The 16,381-nt window shown below is 41.9% G+C and overlaps 1 protein-coding gene across 1 annotated transcript in view; it reads right to left on the bottom strand.

Moving 5' to 3' along the window:
- Window positions 1–16,381, bottom strand: part of LOC104346094 (transmembrane protein 263-like) — a 206,780-nt gene that overhangs the window by 35,101 nt on the left and 155,298 nt on the right. The gene's annotated exons all lie outside the window — the stretch shown is intronic.

Below are 16,381 nucleotides of genomic sequence, written 5' to 3'. Positions count from 1 at the left end.
TGTAATACAAGTGAAACATCCGACGCTCATCTGGAAGTTTTTCCCCAGCTGTCCAAAGCATTTTGGGGCTGATGATGTTACACTCAAGTGTTTTACCACTACTATCATAGATTCAGAGAAAAGTTCACATAACATCTTATCACACTTCTGATTTTCAGCTCATCTCTGGCAGCATACAGAGACCAAACATGATAGACAAGACAAAAGACAGTTTAAGAAACGGGGTGTCTGTCCCATGGAGAACCCGTTTAAGCCCTGTCTGTCCAATGGAGGGGCAACCCCATAAAAAGTAATCTGTGTAAAGCATCAGTGTAACAGCTCAATTACTTGAGCAAAGTGAGGAGACTGGGTCTCACCTGCTACATTTTTACTTAGGCATACGTGCATCATTTCCTGCTGCAACTTGGCATTGAGATATCTTTATTTTGCTCATTTCAATTCCTACATTCAAAATGTCACCAGCCATCACTTCCTGACAGTCACGTCACACTGAAAAAGGCCAGTGACTCCCAGACACTAATTTTTTTTTCCGGCACATTAAGTATATATAAAATTGTTTCAGGCCCGGTGTCTATGAAGACAACGTTGTTCAGGTCTCCATGGCTTCCCTGAAAGGCCTTAGGACTGCCTGTGCCATGCCACGGTTCCCAGTTTTTGCAACACAGGGGGGCAATTGCCATCTAGAACCTCATCTCCTCCAGGCCAGCATCTGTTTCTTACCCTTCAGTCTTCTGAACTCTTAAGGAACTTGTAAATTCTTGATTTATATCTGCATCCCAAGATCCAGAGTGACTGGGATCCAGCACAGTCTCACCAGGGGGGCAGATAGTTCAGCAGCCAGAAGCCTCAAGATCCAGTGCCAGGACTTCTTTGAATATTGGCTCAGAATTCGTTTGGTGCTTTTGCCCACTACTTCATCCTAAACTTGGATACTAACAAGTAAAAGGATCTTTGTCCTCCCACCCACTATCTTCCTTACCGTATTTTCACTGAATAGGTTTCCTGACGGCTTGGATTGCAAGCTCTGCTGGGACAGAAATGACATCTCTCATATTCTGGGGAAAATCTAATAAATGTTGCCAACAACAACAGGTTTCGGTGAAAATTCTGCACACGCAAGAGCTACAGAATTAAGTACAACCGTACAATATTCGGTGATAAGAGCTGCAGCATCTTTCAGAAAGATCTGGTTTGGAACAGTTATTGGCAAAGCAAAGAGACAGCACTCACACAGTGTGAAGCCGTAGACTTGCATCTGCCTTGGCTCATAAGCTTTTTGCAGTCATCATGAAAACGTCAAAACAGGTCAGGTGTTTTCATGCCGAGATCTCTTGCTGAGGAATTCATACTGTGGGTAGCATGGAGAATGCTGGGTGTAAGACAGCTAGAGAAAGGACTTGAGAGAGACGGGCTGCAGAACCATGAAAGGGGACACTACCAGAGCAAACACAAATCTGAAGCAAAGGGTCAGGTCTTTTCCTTCCTGAACTCTCAGCTTTGTGTTTTGCCAGTGAAGAGGTCAAGGTGCACTCTGAAAAGCAAAGAGCTAGTGCTTATAAAAAACTGTTACATTTCAAACATGTTCATTTGCAAGCATCTCCCATGTGAATAATTTCTGCTACTTAATTTTTTCTTTTAATTGTAATGAAAATAAAATTGTTGTGCATTAAAACAAAAGAAGATGACGTGTTGTCTTATTATTTTCTTCACTGTTGTCCTTGGAGTACAAGCATCACCATAAACAATCCTTTTGTCCTCCAGGTACACTACAAACACAAATATCTGCAGACAAAACCATTTTCAGCTCCTTTTCAGGAGTGAACATTCTTTGCGCCCTGTAGTGCATTATCTCTAAAACGTCTTCCAAAGATCAAATCCATCCCATGGTTCCTATAAAAGGTCACGTTTTGCAATGTAGCCTACAGAACAATGACATTTCAAGGATCAAAGAAAAGGTTAAAATATTCCTATAAATCTATTCTTGGGACTTTTAAGTATTTTCTACGCAGAGGGAAATGTCATTTTTCTTCAGGAGCAACTGAGGGCTCTGTGATGGGTAATGGGTCTGTTAGGTTTTATATGGTGAAGGAAAGATGCACTTCACTCCCAAACTCATGCAAATGAAACCTAATTTAATTTTAAACCTCATTTATTTATTTAGATTTAATCTAAAACTCCCACATCAAAGCAAACAGAAAAACAACAAATACTATTGGGGCCTTAATAAAAAGAAATTGCGGCAAGCCAAAATAAAACTCTGAGGAGCAGGTTCTGCATAATGTTATAAATTATGGTCTTGTAGAGCACCCCAGCCCGTGAAATCCTTTACTCAGTCAGGCTGACGCCGAGTGAATGCTGAGGATTTAATTCAGTCGCTTAATGCTCCGTAAATCTGAGCTGCCGTTGAATTTTGAGATCTGGAGCTTGGTGGTTAGAATTACAGCAGTGGGGTGGAGCAGGTTTTGTGGCGAGAAAGCAGCCGGTACCCTCTCCAGGCTCCCAGGAGGCCATTTCCAGGTTCTAAATGAAATGAGCTTATGGCTCCCACTCACTTCTTAATTAGCACTAAATTACACTCACACAGACGGCAGATACTGTACGCAGGGGAAAGGAGATGGCAGCCTAGAAAAGATTGGGGGAGAGTGGGAAGCAACACTTTCTGTTCCCTCTTTTTGAAGTGGCATGGCTGGCTCACCCCTGTAGACCCTTGCTGCGTGGGTCCCTCTGGCTTGCTGTACACTTCTAACTTAACAGGTTCTATATTTGAAATGATGTGTAAAGGGAAACTGGATGGCTCAGGAAAACAGGAGGAAGACATAAAACTTCACAGCTTTAGCTGGAATTGGCTTTATTCAGACCAGCTCCTAGTTAGGCAAGACTCTCCACAATAAAAATCTGACTGGGTGCCTTGTCCTTGGCAGTCTCACCAGGGACACATGGAGGACAGAATGATTATCTCAGTCTTTGATTCCTGCACAACAAGGATAAAACCCATTGGCAGGAAAAGCACTCTGTGCATTTTAGACTGGTTCATTTGATCAACAATGCACTTGTTCACAGTTATAAAGCAGAACAGTTACAAAGCAGAACTGTTTAACTTTACAAAACTGGCATGAAAATCTCTAGGAGTAACGTATTGAGGGCACGAACCTGATAAGGGCCAGAACAGAAGCTTAGCTCACACCTGACCAATGGGAATTCTTCAGAAAGGAAAGAAATGTTCCTCCACTTTCCTTTAGGAGTCTGAAATCCTCATCTTTCATATTTGTGGCTACAGCTTAGCTAACTGGCCTCTGTCCCTTCTGCTCCTTCTTGTAAATGTCAATGTTGGGCTGGCATTGGTGTCAATAGTGGCTTTGTGGGGCATCTGAGCAGAGTCAGACTAAAACCAGGACACCAGGAACTTAAGTTTTGCAACATTTGGATCATCCACAGCACTAGGCAGAGCTATTTGGAGGCATCCAGCACACAAGCCACACGTACTCCTGGTCAGCCCAGACACAACTTTCACTTCATTCTGCAGATGCTTTTGTGTTACACAGACCACTTTTGTGAACTCCAGATGCTGCATAAAGAGAGACTCAGAATAGCTGAGACCTCTGTGACCATGTCCTAATCTTAGTATACCCCATTTTTAAACCCAGTCTCTGGTTACACCAGAGGTTTCATTAAATCCTGATTCTAGATGGAGAATCCTCATCTCAGGTATCTGAGTCTGTTTTCATGCTCCTCTACTTGGCTGTATAGATTTCCTAATTTATTAAACTTATTTACTGTTTGTTTGCTCATGGTTTTTTTTTGTTTGGTTTGGTGGGTTTTTGTGTGGCTTTTTTCCTTTTTTTTTTTTTTTTAGATTTCCTTTCTTTCTCTGGATCTTCTTTGTCTATTAATCAGCAGCCACTGAATCATGCCAGAAGTCTTCCCACACTGAACTGCTGAAAGGTTTATTTTTGTACTGTTTACTCTTTTCTCATGTTCATAATTCCCCCTTTACCATACTAATGGTGTAAATTCTGGACATCTTCAGTGTTTTGCCAGGCTTCCTATTTGTGCCTTTTCCAAATTTTGAAGCATCCAGACTCTGCTCCATGTTCTCCTTACACCAATAGTTTACATCCACTTTAGAATCTAAACAGAACTCCCTCAATTCTTAAATGGTACTTTTGGTCCCATCTCAGATCTTAGTAATCATATCCTACAAATAGGACTTAACTGAGCTGTGAGTGGGACCCAAATGACTTTTAGCCCTAAAGGCTTCTTTGATATACAGAAACAGAGTTGTACAATAGATTATGTGCTTGTGCAAAAGAAATCTCTGGACCTATAAGGACCTGTTACTAAAAAGCTCACTTGTCATTTGTGCTGTCTAGTGCTTACAAGACATGAGGACATGAACAAAAGATTCCAACCGTCATCACAGTCCTAATCAAGACTTTCAGCTATGATGAAAACAAAAAAAAGAAAGGGGAAAAAAAAAAGGTGAAGTTAAAAACAACTGTGTTGTTTCAGAATTGCCTTCATTACTTCTGCTAGATAACTTTGCTCTGTAACACACCAATGTATTCTGTCCCACTTTCTTAAAATAAACAACTGGTCTATGGCTTGTCAACAAAGCTTCATTTTCAATCACCCAGGGAGACTAGGCAAAGCACATCTTGCAGTGTCCCTGTTGCTGTAAGAAGGGTTTGGGGGCACTTCAAGTTGAGAATTTCTTCTGCTTTGCCTTAGAGTGTTTTGCTGCCTAAGATATGACAGATTTGTGTTGACAACTGGACCTAAGAGTTTAAGGAAATCCTGAAGCAGGAAGGAGATATTTATTGACAAGCTTGTATCTTGTTGTGGATCCAAAATTCTCTTTGTTTCAGACCAGAGCAACCATTAACACAATGAAAACTGAAGATGATAACACAGTGTCTAGCAGGAGAATGGAGGGTACAAGGGCAGATCACCTTGCACAACTTAATTCAGAATACTACATCTCTGTCACAGAAAGAGTGATGCTAGTCTGCTGCTTTCAGCAGGACTTGTGGCATTTACTTTTCATATTGAGGGTTATATCTTCAACTTCTGCAGAGTCAAGCTCAGCAGGGAAAAAAAAAAAGCACCAACCAGGATTTCAGCAAAGAAAAAACTACCAGGGATGCAATGAAAAAAAAAAAAAATCAATCTTTCCCTTCGACTAACAAATAAGCCATAATCCTACCTGTACATAAAGTAAAACATCTTTGAACCTTACAGTGCTGCCAGGATTAAAGGAGATTAATTTTTAAGAAATGGGAAAGATATTAAGATTCTTCAACATGTATAAGGCATCGGCAGCAGCTGAGCTATGTAGTTTGAGCTGAGAAGCAATTTGCATTATATGTGTGAGGGAAGAAGGCGGTTGCTCACCTGGGCTGCCTCATGATCTTTATAATCAACAGACATACAACAGATACACTGATGAGGTCAAAAAATTTGCAGGGGAATTCAGAAGACAGGCTGCCCTGTCCCCTTCTTTCTGAAAAATCCAAGAACAAATCAAAGAAAGGATGAAGAGAGAACAAGTGCAGAGAGCTGTCAGTGCACTGCGGTTTTCGGCTGTTCAGTTTCCACACCAGGGAATCAGGGATTGGTTTCATGTGCTGACCTGACCAAGGAAAATGACAGTGAAGGACAAGGACACGTAGGAGGGTTGGTAGCTGCAGAGCTAGTGGTAGCAAAGGTCTCAGAACTGGTCTGAATAAATCAGCACAATTAGACCCCAATTACAGCCTTTATGTGCTACCACAATATAAATATTTAATAAGAAGCATGGTGGCTAGAAGATCACTATTAATCTGCAGTTAAGCAGTATTAGTGAAAGGAGAGCTTCTGGAGAAGATGAGCTGTTCCAAGAAGTTACACAGGAACACAAAATCCTAAATTCAGAACAAAGACACCTGGAAAATTTGTCCTGTATCTACACTTGCTTTGGAGGTAGCAATGCCAGCTAAGAGGCAGAAGAAACCCAGACAATGTGAAGAACAATCCCTCAGCTGGGACCATCTTCTCCTTTTTGCACACACTTCAAAGAGACCAAGGCACGGGGTGCACAGCAAGAGCTCCGTGGAGAGCACAGGTGACAGAGGGAGGTCCAGACCTGTGGGTATGAGTGAAGGAGCCGCGAGAGTGCTCAGAAAAGAGACCTGGGTGGAACCTGGAAACCCTACCAATACTTTTAATTAAAAGAATTGTATCGAAGACTTAGACTCCAGCAGGACCAGTATTTTTGGTTTGAGTGACAAATACAGCCCTTATAAAAGCCAACATAAGAAATACTAGGCTTTAAAAGCTTTACAGAGTAAAGCAGATTCTAGCTAAAGCAATGTCCTTAAAGTGGCTAATGAAATTCTTTAAAATTATGAGACGAGATGAAAGACACACGCGGACGTTGGAAACCAGAAGTTAAATTACAGAACTTCCTCAAAGCAGAGGGCATCAGAGGAAATTGTTCTCTGATAGCACAAGAGATAAAAAGCATAACAAGACTAAAACAGAGGTTAAAAAAGCCTTTTAAGTTCCAGTCAGTGTGCTTTGAGCGAGGTACATCTTTCTCACATTTTTACTGCATGTTTGTATATAAATAACATTCCTTAATAAAAAAGGCCTGCTAGAAAACATGAACTTAGGAGATCAATTCATTAGAAAAAGAGCTTATAAGAAATCCTAAGCCTTTAGAAGTGTAAATAGCATGGCAAAAGACCAGCCCCCACAGCCAGATGAGGGTGGACATGTTTCCCACATAGCAGATAATGTTCCAGTCTGACAAGAAGAGAGCCAAGACAGAAGGCACCTTGCGTGACGGGACAGCAGCAGTTCAACAAACCACCGAGCACGGAAGACAGTATGAGCTGTTGAACACAAGCACAGTGCTGCCTGCCTTCAGGGCATGCAGATGAGAGAGCATCAGGGGACACAGTAGGGTGCACAGATGGTACACACAAAATGTCTGGTAAAGGGGTCACATATATCTGGGGAAATGTGAATGAAGGCACCCTTTGCTTTTATTTACAGAACCAGGGAAGCGGGCTGTGAGGTGGTATGTTGTACCTTGGCTGTCATATAGCACCTGAGCCTTGGGCAGGGCAGTGTAGGAAACCTACTGTGCCTTCAGGGAGGCGGGAGAGGAGGTAGCTCAGGTTCCCATCCTGAAACAGGCTCACCACCTGACACCCACCGGTTCCCAAAGATGCATAGATTGTCAAGGAAGGGCACAGTTTTTCTGAAGAGTAAAGAAAAATTGTCATAAAGCTTTAAGAAGAAGAAAAAGTCTATTTATTTCCTCACTCACATCCTCCTTTCCTCCAAATTTTGTTACTCTCTCCAATGTGGCAGAGACAATGTGACACTGTACCCTGGGCTGGGAATGTTATAGCCAAGCATGGAGAAGCATAACTGCACTGTCCCTCTCACCAGAGTTCTGCCTGCCATGCTGATGACCAAGGAGGCCAGACAGACTGAAAAACTGCCCACAGAGACAGTGGGCACCTGATAAAAAGCCACCCTGATTGACATAGCACTGTTGCAGCACCCAGTGCTCTTCTCAGCTGTCGGAAGGGGTCCTTCCTGAAAAGCTTCTCTCATAAGGGAAGACACACAGGCTCTGTTGCAGAACAGAAAAACCAGAAAGGTGAAGAAAGGAATTACTGAAAACCAAGCAATTCTGGTTATTATGATAACACCTGACTAGAAACATCTCCCTTTAATAGTGAAATTGTTGCCAGAATCACATGTTTAAGGGCTTATATTCCCAATTCTGTCACTGCAACTTAATGAGACACTAAGGCCCAGCACAGTACCTTTAATTGCAACAAACGTGGCATAACCCATTTTCACCATGGGTGCATGCTACTGACTGACCTTGAGTTTTGGTGCTTCCATGACATGAGCACTTTTAGAGAAATGCTAACTCTCCTTGGGTCTGTCTTTCATGGAGGTAGGCTGGGCTGTTTTGAAGTAGACTGCAAAACATTTCACATGTCTCTAAATGTACAGACGAACTAGAAAAGCTATGACCCAAGACAGATTCAGTTTGAAAAAGATATTATGACTCCACAAGCACAGATCTCTTTACAGTTATATTACAGTACTAGGGATGTGCTGTGGGACCCTGCCCAAGTTGTGTAAGCTGCCTCCATAGCTCAAGTTACAGAGATGGAGGACTGGATATAAAGCAGAGACTCTATTAAAACCAGATGCTAAAGATGAATGGAACTTTTCTGAAGAAAGATATTATACAAGATGAGAATTTGTTCACTGGGTAAATTTGTCCTGAAGCTGAAGTAGGGATGCCTGACCCATAATAGGAAGTTAAGGGTCAATAACAAATTAATGGGATCAGTGGCCCCGTTAATCTTCACATAATGAACACCAGTTCAAACAAACTATTCTTCCCGAAATACTTGAAGACATTTTATATTGGCAACAGATTTACTTTATTGAACCTAAAATCATATAAAAGTGATTTAAACGTACTGAACGCAAGACATTCCTTGAAACGCAGAGGGTATTTTGAAACAATACCACAGCAGAAGGTAGACTGATACCATAAATTAGTGCACTAACCTTCAGCCCCTGGAGAGCTGAGCGAGGTCACCAGGGTAATAAATTTTGGTGTTGCCCATGCAGCCTTTGGTGGATATTTGCCCATTGCAAAACTTACACTGTATGGCAACATGCTGCAAATGGCCTCATCCGCTCAGAAATAGCACACAGCTGGGACAGATGGGGATATCACAAGCAAAGCTGTTCTGAGTTTGCAGCCTTGGAGAAAAGGATGGATAAACAGAAATAGAATATGAAGTTTACAACAATGGAGGATTAAGATGCACTGGCAAATTATGGAACATGACATGCCTATTTCCTGCTCTGACTTCCTTTTCTGGTTCTTAGTTATGATTCCAGCTTTCCTCTGATCTCTTTTACACAGAAGTCTGTGTAAGCAGTAATGAAACCAGGCTTAGCTGTTAGTATTACCAAATTGAGATGGTGCTTTTATCCAGTGGTGCTTCAAGTCCAGAGAGCTAAAAAGACTGGCTAGCACATACTACCAGCTGCGTTCCTGCCTCTCCTGATTTCAGTGATTTCTGCAGTAAGACATGGAATGAGATCTCTAAGCAGCAATCTCAGAAGTACGTTCTGCCTGCTCATCAAGTACAGACTGGAGCCAGATTTTCAAAATATTTTATTTCCCATGGAGGCACTAAAGAGAAATAGCCAGATTCTCAGTGGGAGCTGGATATTGCCCTCATGTTAACAACTTTTGAAAAAAAATGGCAAAAAAGACTGACTTCAGGCCAAATGTGAATCTTCTGGAAGTCAGGTTCCCATTACCAAGTGGTGAATATTGTCCAGGATGACAAAACATCCTGAGCACACTTAAAAGCAATGAGGATATATTCTCAGTCTCAGAAAGACTCACCTCTCTGAAGACCTAGGGCTTCCTACGTCTTGGTAAGAATACGAAGCATGAATTATAGCCAGATTGTTGCTTAGGGACTGCTTTAAACTAAACCTATGTTCTCCAGAAATCAGGCACTGAGGGAATTAAACAATAAACCCAAGCAGTATTTTCTATTACTGATTTATTCCCTTGTGCTGCAGGTGGGGAAAGAAAAAGAAGAAAGGGAGGGAAAGTAAGAAATCCTGGTAAGCAAATATTCCTTCACAGCTCACATGCACTCCTCACATCTCCATCACGGACAATACCAGCAGTGCCACATGTTTGCCACAGCTGTGGTCAAGTGGTTTTAAGAACAAAAGGAGGGCATGTAGATCACCTGGAAATCTGGCATTGTGTGAGAAAAGTCTTTCTGTACTGCTCCATCTCCTACCAGCACACATTCCTCCAGTGAAAGCCTACCACATTTCATAGCAGAAGAGCCAATTTATTTCATTGCACATGTGCTCACACATATACCGCTGTCAAGGACTTGAAAATGTTTTCCCCAGAGCGCGCTTGGAGTCTGCGCACATCCTGACCCAAGCAAAGCCACAGAAAGCAAAGCAACTGGTCCTCCCCTTCCACCAAAACTGACACTGACTGTGGCACTGTTGTGTTGGATTTCTGGAAAACAACAGATTTTAAACTACCTACAACATAGCGTGTTGCTCACTAGCTCTGGCTAACAGCTAGAGCTCATGCGGCAGCTGGGTTTGCCTTGATGTTCTCAACTCTGTGTATTTACACCATGAATTTACTTCCGTTATTGAATCAGGAACTCATGTGCTGAATGTAAAACTAAACTCAATGTTCTTCCACAAAGCAACTTGGAATAGACTGTTGAAGGATGCTGCTACAGAAAGGCTAGGATTATACACAGACTCATGTCCCACAGAGGACTATACGCTAAGTCAAATGAGATTTTAGCAAGTTTTTACAGAGAATTTCCATTTTCCATTTAAACACACGGTGAATCTCTGTGCTTTGCCAGTGAAATTGCTTAAAATGGCATGAAATTGAATGCCCCCCCCCCAACAAATGCCATCTGACAAGACTGATAAAGCAAATGCTGATATTGAGACTAGACAAGATTAAATTCTACTATTTAGACTGTAACAGTTTGTAATTAGGGCAGCAACAGTCTTTGTTGGAAATGTAAAATGGTTTCATACCAAATGCATTAGAAGGATCATCAAATTCTATCACCATTTCATAGCTTTGAATAAAGATTTTATTCTGTACTAGGGAACTCTCTTTAATAAACACTTTACCTGATAAAATAAACCTATTAATATTGACTAACTCCCTACTCATCTGCAGATGCCATACAACAGCAAATCTGAGATGTTGAAAAGGACAAAACTATTCAATGAAAGCTTCTGCTCAGATACCACCATTTGTTGCTAAGAAATTGCATTAAAGCCACTGGATGCCAATGGAGCTTTCTAACTGGCTAGCAAAGCTGCTGCTTGTGCGTTTACTGTGTGAACCACACGCAGCACACAAACAAATGAGACTATATTGCTATTTGCTTTGCGATTTGCGTTTCACAGTGGCAACAGGACAGGCCAAACAAAGCATTTCCTGAATAACAATTATTTACTCCCAGATAATTAAATCATTTTGGTTTAGGTCATATTGATATACAGGGTGGGAAGCAAGATACTGTAACTGTTCAAGAACACGGATCCTTACATGGTTGTTTCTGCTTTATAATAAAATAGAAACCTCTTTAATACCTGTTCAAGTAATTAACCTATTATAAAGAAAAACTAAGCCAATATACCAAGGTTGTGCATCTAAAATAACTCTACTCCGTTTCTTTCATTTAAATTTCAAAGTTGATGTCAATGTTGTTTCATATCTACAAAGACAATTATTTCATGCACTGTCAGGTTACTTGCAAATCATCACAAATACACCAGGGTCTACCAGGATACCAATTTCAAAGCGCATTGATATGCCACAGTCTTCTCTCTCTGTAGTAACTGGATGGATTGGATTCCCTAGTCTAGCTTTGAGTTATTAAACTTTTCCTTCTTCCAGATGAAGAGGATGAATAAAGGATGCAGACATTTTATGTGATCCTTGGCTTTTCAAGGTTTGATCTCCAGAAATGCAGACTGTCTCAACACTGTGTTGCTCAATTTCACATGGACTGACTTTTGCAGTCGCACAGCTCTCAATGAAGAGAGCTCCCGTGCAGGACTAGCATGCTATGGTAATGTGTATGGTCTTAAGAACAGCAAATTTTTTGTGCACCCTTACTGTTCTCCTCTTCTCATATTGTATTGCTTCAGGCCACTGTTAAGTAACTGAAGATAATCATTCCCAGTTTCATGTCAACCTTCACACCAGTACAAATGATACTGCTTAAAATTCTGACTTTTCCAAGGTGCATACTGAGTTTCAGTAAGTGTTTGCTGTTTAGCTCCTTCTGATACTTTTGAAAATAATTAGCCACAATAAGAACCCTTGGGGTGCTCAAGAGATGTCCTTTGCAGCTTGGACTTCTAGAAATTGAAGTTGCTTCACAACTCAAGTTCAGGAACAATATACATCTTACAAGGGTTAAACACACCTCTTGTGTTATGCAGTGTTGCTCCATAATTTAAGACTACTTTCTGTTTTGAACAAAGAAAGTGATAGAGGCTCTTTTCAGAGCGAAGATTTTATATATCTCTATTACAAAGAATTCTGATACTTGATCCTTTGCTTAAATTGAATGCCTGTTAGATCACCCTAAACAATTATCCCTCTTCCTTACTTTCAAGCTCTAAATACAGTTACAGTATGTCTTATAAATCGCTTTGTAGTCAAGTTACACCTATCTAGCTTTTCAATGTCAGTTCTCCTAAGTCACTCCCACACCTTTAGTCATCACTGCTGCTTCTCTGAATAGGGTTTTCACTATGAACCTATAAGCAGATAGAGATACCAAAGACATTTTGTGTTGACTTGTAATGTGCAACAATCGAGCTCACTTATTGGGACCCAATAGTGAAAAAGACCCATCAAGATTATTTACAAGACACGTGACTAGACCACTATGGATAGCTCTGGTGTACAAGAACAAACATCTCATGCTGATAAGCAGAATGCGACTGCACTGAGAGCAAAGCTCTGAAATAAAGGATTCCAGGGAAGCCATAAGCCCAAATGAGCATCGTGGTTTTGGTAAAGAGTTATGATTCTGGCCATTTTTGTATTCCCTAGGCAACAGCAAGCACCTGCTGTCTTCAAAAAGCAATGTACTTGTTGCATAAGCAATTGCTGTATTTGTTCCCTGCTCACTTAGTGATGATCCTTAAAGATAAGCTTTCCATCTCAAATACCACAGCAAGGCTACTGTTACAGGCAAGAGCTTGACATATGCACATAAAACCTGCTGCAAAAGTCATGTCACACTGTCCTGAACCAGCATCGCAGCACACGCTTCTTCCCTCTGATGCACATGTTTCATTCACAAAGACACCTCGAGGTCCCAATGACATTAAGAGAATGACTTTGGCTTATCATTTCCACAGAGCAGATCCTACTGGGCAACCTTTAGAAATGGAAGCAAAAGAAAGCTCTCCCTGGAGCCCTGCATACAATCCCACACGCCAACAGCTGCCCCTTGCAGTAAGCAGCTGGAGCAGGAGCATGCACATCACAACGATGATCCTTTCCCATGCAACCCTTCCCACTTCCAGAACGCCAGAAAAATAGTGCAGACAGTTCATACTGAGTCCCTTTCCAGCCTAAAGAAAGCCCTTCCTCCAGCGCTGCTTCCTCTTAACAGGTGGACAACTCCCAAAATTCAACAGTAGGAAACACTTTACCTTTAACAAGCTCCAGCCACTCTAACCAGATTGTCAATAAACAGAGCATATTGCACAGATGGACTAATAACGCAACCCTAATTCAATTGCCTACAACCATCTTCTGTGCACACTCTATTAAAAGCAGCCACTCGGCTTGCAGCAGCTTAGAAACGAGGACAGGGTCCCCTTCTGAAGGAGAGAAGGGAAGAGCGCTGACTTTGATTAGCTAGCAGCTGTGAGCCAGCTCCCTCAGCAGCACACTTACAAGTTGCCTGCAACCTTACGCCTGTGTGTGGCGGTTTGCAGCCACCTCAGTGGTGAAAGCAGCTTGCTCTTATCCTTGGCTAACCTTTCAGCCACGTGGCTTTTAAGTGACTCATCTACCTGAACCAGAAGTCTGACTGCCTCAACCACCATCCTGCATCGATATTTGTATCTGAAGAGAATAATTCAATACCAAACACTGAAGCCCCGTTAACCTACGTTCTTTTCCTTGCCCTGTTGTCCAATTAGCCCACACAGAATGAGAGCTCCTACAGGAGTGGGTGTCCTGAAACTATGGTCAGGCCGTGCTGTGACTCTTTAGTCTTTAGCTTACATTCAACTTCTGTGCTAATTTCCATATGCTTTCCTTCTCTCAACACTAACTAGGCAGCAGTATGAGCAAGGTTTGTGTATGGGAAAGAGGGATAGGAACCTAAACCCACTGGTATTATTTTCAAAATTTGCTCTACCTGTTTTAAAAAGTCAGGCTGCCAGAAGCCACTGGCTGATGCATAGCAAGGAATTATCTTTTGCAGGCAGTCCCTTTGAAGTGCACAAGATTCAAATCTGTTGCAAATAGGGGACTTGAGGCCCATCAACAGCCATGCTGCTTGGGGCCAGGAAAGTCCAAAGAGCTGGCTCATGCTTCCATCTGCACTCCAGACCGAAGGGATGTAAAGCAGGCCATGCAGAGCCTGGCTCACTTTGCAAATGCCATTTCCGTCTGCCCCGGTTTCAAGGTGGGAGCTACACAGTATTTGACACCAAGCACTGGGACCACAGCACACATGCACAGTGAGGATTGATTAGAAAAGGAATTTTAGAAGAGCTTTTCATGTTGTTTGTGTTTCCTGCCTTGCTGTGAGACTGCCACAGGGTCTCCATGATCCTTCATGGAGGAATGTATTTATGCAGAACCATGATGATTCCTACTTTTCCCTTAATCTCTTTTCACTAACTGTCAAGTGGGCAACCCTTTGAGTGTCCTTTCCTCCTCTCTCTGCTCCTGGATGGTATTAGTATGCCTGAGAGAACCCACAGCTGCCAAGAACCCCTTTGAAGTTAATGTGACTGGACGGCCCATTGCAGCCAGCTGTGATCGATTCACTCCGTGCTCATGGCCAAAAGCTCTCTCTAGCCCATGGCTTAGTGGGATTAGCTATGTCTTTTGCTACTTTCCCTACCTCATTTTTAATATATAATTTACTTTAGCATTACCCTGGGGCAAAACTTGCTGGACGTTGCCATGGACGTCATTTGGGGTAAGGGCTTGGATTTTTGCCGCAGCCTCCTCCTCCTCTGACATCTCAACAAGCTGTTGGACAGAACTACTTGAGAACTTGCAGCAGTGTTTGCACTTCCAAGAGCTCTTTTACAACAGCCACCCACAGGAGAAAAGGCCAATGGATGAGTAACTAAGCAAGAAGAGATTTTTATGTTAATACAGCCATGTCCATGTGCTTCTTAAGCAGTATGTTCAGAAAAAGAGGCTGTGCATTTATAACCAGCTCTTTTGAGAAAGCAGCTGCAATAGCAATGGAAAACTCAATTTAGTCAAAGAACACATTGTGATGAATAATAAAAAATTACTTGAATCCAGTGCCTGTGATAGTGACGAGCTCAATAAGCCTAGCCAGAACTCAGCATAACGTACATAGATAGGCTGCCTTAAGTCCTGCCAGTCCCTTCCAAAGTGGGGACTGAATACAAAATACCCTGTTTTAAAGGATTAGGGCTTTCTAGATACCACCCCACTGCTGACCTGGCCTGAACTCCTGCTTCCCTCTTCAGCATAGAAAACAGAGAAAAGTATAATTTCAAACAGATACCATGGAAGAAGAAAGAATTTAGCATACTCTAGGCAGAGTCTTCCCCACTCATTTCACCTGTGACCCATGTAAAATTTGAGATCCAGTGCAGTAATTCATTGCAATACTTATGGACCTCAAACTGGTTTAAAATGAGTCAAGATAGAGATGTCTGATAGACAGGAATTTAGCTGACTGATCTTGCATGCAGATAATGAGCTAAGAAAAAAAATATTGTTGCAAAAAGAAAAATGTCTATCAAAGTCCAAGTATGCTAATTATCAAGAACTTAATGGAAACTCACTTCCTGACAAATTGCATGTTAAGAAATGAGACAGACAGCTGAATATTTTAATATCAGATCTCCCTGGGGGGAAAAAAAGAAAAGAAAAAAAAAAAAAGGAAAAGATTGTTTTCTTCATCAAAAAATAGAAGTCTCCTTGGAAAAGTTAGCTCCTATTACATGAGCTCTTGGGAAATAAGGCACTGTTGCTGTTCATCTCAAGAATGGGCAGTTATGCTTCTAACAGAGACCTGCAGTCAGGTCCATCCCCCTAATTAAAGAGTTGTCATTCATGCAAGGGAGACACAATGGTCGAAGTGACACAACAGATAACGTGACAAGCTAGCTAGGCCAGCTGACAAGTACTACAGTGAGTCAAGCCTAAGCAAAAAATGGAAACCTGAACACTAGTAAAGTGATTAGAGAGAGCTAACTTCTCCCTGCTCCATGACGTGTGTTGACAATGCAGGCTACTCTGACTTAAGTGACTGCCAGAGAACATGCCGAGACTAGCTTCCCTTTTATTCATTTCTTTTTTATTGCCACACAAAGTGCTAAATAAAGGGCATCCGGTTCTGTCCAGACAGTCCTGGATGGGTTCTTTGGAAAGCACAACTGATCAGGCTTCTGCACTCACAGCTACAGATCACCTTGGAGCTCTGCAAGAAGAGCAAACAGCCAAATGAAAATCACATTGCTCAAGGAATTAGCTGTCATCATAACAATATTTCTGCATACAGTAACAGTCGGCTTAGTC

This window comes from Leptosomus discolor, chromosome 3, assembly GCF_034619465.1.
Source record: "Leptosomus discolor isolate bLepDis1 chromosome 3, bLepDis1.hap2, whole genome shotgun sequence".
Taxonomy (NCBI): domain Eukaryota; kingdom Metazoa; phylum Chordata; class Aves; order Leptosomiformes; family Leptosomidae; genus Leptosomus; species Leptosomus discolor.
The sequence above is the reverse complement of the archived record's forward strand: the minus strand, read 5'-3'. Positions and strand labels throughout refer to the sequence as shown.